Source organism: Grammomys surdaster, unplaced genomic scaffold (assembly GCF_004785775.1).
Source record: "Grammomys surdaster isolate TR1022 unplaced genomic scaffold, NIH_TR_1.0 126182, whole genome shotgun sequence".
Taxonomy (NCBI): domain Eukaryota; kingdom Metazoa; phylum Chordata; class Mammalia; order Rodentia; family Muridae; genus Grammomys; species Grammomys surdaster.
In genome coordinates, this window is record NW_021620988.1 from 1,586,555 (window position 1) to 1,589,778 (window position 3,224).

Consider the following 3,224-nt stretch of genomic DNA (forward strand, 5'->3'; position numbering starts at 1 on the left):
GAGCAAGCCCTGGATAACCTAAAACACCTGAAAACCAAGATTCTGACCTAAAATTCCACTTCATGAAGATGATAGAGGATGTTAAGGAGGACACAAATAATTCCCTTAAAGAACACAGGAGAACACAGGAAAACAGGTAGAAGCCCTTAAAAAGGAAAAACATAAATTCCTTAAGGAAACACAGGAAAACAAAATTAAACTGTTGCCGGAATTGTATAAAAATATCCATAATCTAAAAATGGAAATAAAAACAACAAAGAAATCACAAAGGGAGACAACCCTGAAGACAGAAAACTTAGAAAGGAGATCAAGAGTCACAGATGCAAGCACCACCAACAGAAAATAAGAGATAGAAGAGGGAATCTCACATAAAAGATACCATAGAAGATATTGACACAACAGTCAAAGAAAATACAAAGTGCAAAAAGCTCCTAACACAAAACATCCAGGAAATTCAGGACAAAATGAAAAGACCAAATCTAAGAATAATAGGTATAGAAGAGAGTGAAGATTCCCAATTCAAAGGGCCAGAAAACATATTCAACAACATCATAGAATAAAACTTCTCTAACATAAAGAAACAGTTATCCATAAACATACAAGAAGTCTCCAGAATACCAAATAGATTGGACCAGAAAAGAAATTTCTCCCATCATATAATAATCAAAACAATAAACAGAGAACAAAGAATATTAAAAGTAGTGAGGGAAAAATGTCAAGTAACATATGAAGACAGACCTATCAGAATTACATCAGACTTGCAACAGAGACTATAAAAGACAGAAGATCTTGAACAGATGTCATGTAGATCTTAAGAGAACATATTTACCAGCTGAGGTTACTATACCAAGCAAAACTCTCAATTACTATAGATGGAGAAACCAAGATACTCCATGAAAAAAACAAGTTAAAACATTATCCTTCCCCTAATCCATCCCTTAACAGGATAACAGGAAAGTCCAACACAAGGAAGAAAACTACACCCAAGGAAAATCAAGAAATTAATCTTCTCACAACAAACCTAAAAAAAGACAACCACACAAACATAGTACCATTTCTAACAACAACAGAAAAACAGGGACCAATAATCCCTGGTCTTTAATATCTCTCAACATTAATGGATTCAATTCACCAATAAAAAATATAGGCCAGGTCCCAGTAAGCCTCTTGAGGCGCCGGGAGCCGGACTTCACTGCATTTGCCACGGAGCGCTCAGTCCTTCGTGTTTCTTCCTCCTCGGTTCAGCTCTGTCTGCCGCCGCCATGGCCCAAGCTGACATTGCACTGATTGGACTGGCTGTCATGGGCCAGAACTTAATTTTGAACATGAATGATCATGGATTTGTGGTCTGTGCTTTCAATAGGACCGTGTCCAAAGTCGATGACTTCTTGGCCAATGAGGCAAAGGGAACCAAAGTGATCGGTGCACAGTCCTTAAAGGACATGGTCTCCAAGCTGAAGAAGCCTCGCCGGGTCATTCTGCTTGTGAAGGCTGGCCAAGCCGTAGATGATTTCATCGAGAAACTAGTGCCATTGTTAGACACTGGTGACATCATCATTGACGGAGGAAATTCTGAATACCGGGATACGACAAGAAGATGCCGGGACCTCAAGGCCAAGGGCATCTTGTTTGTGGGGAGCGGAGTCAGTGGTGGTGAGGATGGGGCTCGGTACGGGCCGTCACTCATGCCAGGAGGGAACAAGGAGGCTTGGCCCCACATCAAGACCATCTTCCAAGCCATTGCTGCAAAAGTGGGAACTGGAGAACCCTGCTGTGACTGGGTGGGAGACGAGGGGGCGGGGCACTTCGTGAAGATGGTGCACAACGGGATCGAGTACGGGGACATGCAGCTCATCTGCGAGGCCTACCACCTGATGAAGGACGTTCTGGGCATGCGGCATGAGGAGATGGCTCAGGCGTTTGAAGAATGGAACAAGACAGAGCTGGACTCATTCCTGATTGAAATCACTGCTAATATTCTCAAGTTCCGGGACTCTGATGGCAAAGAGCTGTTACCAAAGATCTGGGACAGCGCTGGGCAGAAGGGCACTGGGAAGTGGACTGCCATCTCAGCACTGGAGTACGGCATGCCCGTCACCCTCATTGGAGAAGCTGTCTTTGCTCGGTGCTTGTCCTCTCTGAAGGAAGAGCGAGTTCAGGCCAGCAGAAAGCTGACGGGTCCCAAGGTGGTCCAGCCAGAAGACAGTAAGAAGTCATTCCTGGAGGATATCCGTAAGGCCCTCTATGCTTCAAAGATCATCTCCTATGCTCAAGGCTTTATGCTGCTCAGACAGGCAGCCACTGAGTTTGGCTGGACCCTCAATTATGGCGCCATTGCCCTGATGTGGAGAGGGGGCTGCATCATCCGAAGTGTATTCCTGGGAAAAATTAAAGATGCATTTGAGCGAAACCCAGAACTTCAGAACCTACTGCTAGATGACTTCTTTAAGTCAGCGGTTGACAACTGCCAGGACTCGTGGCGGCGGGTGATCAGCACTGGGGTGCAGGCAGGCATCCCCATGCCCTGCTTCACCACTGCCCTCTCCTTCTATGACGGGTACCGACACGAGATGCTGCCAGCGAACCTCATCCAGGCTCAGCGGGATTACTTTGGGGCTCACACCTATGAACTCTTAACCAAACCAGGAGAATTTATCCACACCAACTGGACAGGCCACGGTGGCAGTGTGTCGTCCTCTTCATACAATGCCTAGTAGGCCTGTGGCTTTGCACTCCCTCCCAGCAACAGGACAGCCCCTGTGGCACTCAGCACCCCTCTTTGCCCTAGTTCCTGCTCAGATCTCTTAGCCAAGTGTTGGCTGTGATTGCTGAAGAAGTCACCATGGTCTGTAGTTTCTGAACCACCACGTGCACCACCTCGATCTTCTGTGCTGCCCAGGAACTGACCTTGTGTGTTGCTGCGTGACCACCCCCTGACTGAGCTGTGCCATGTGGGTCAGCCAGACTGCAGCTCTTAGCACACAGAGGGGATGGGTGTGTGGGACTGTACAGCCTGGACGGTGGATCATGCGTGTGGTTCTTCTGTCCGCCACACAGTAAAGGAGTGTATGGTTACACTCTTGTGGGTATGCCTGGCAGAGAGATCTGCACTGAGTTCACTATCGGGAATTGATTTGTTTTCCTTTAGCCTTTTTGTTTTTAACTCTGGCTTTTTCTAAGACTCCAAATAAAACAGGACAGACTAGTTTGAGGGTAATGAGTAA

At 46.2% G+C, this 3,224-nt stretch overlaps 1 pseudogene; it reads left to right on the forward strand.

Annotated features, from left to right (window-relative positions):
• The first annotated feature begins 1,210 nt into the window (after window positions 1–1,210).
• Window positions 1,211–2,907, forward strand: LOC114612743 (annotated as a pseudogene).
• Window positions 2,908–3,224: the final 317 nt, after the last annotated feature.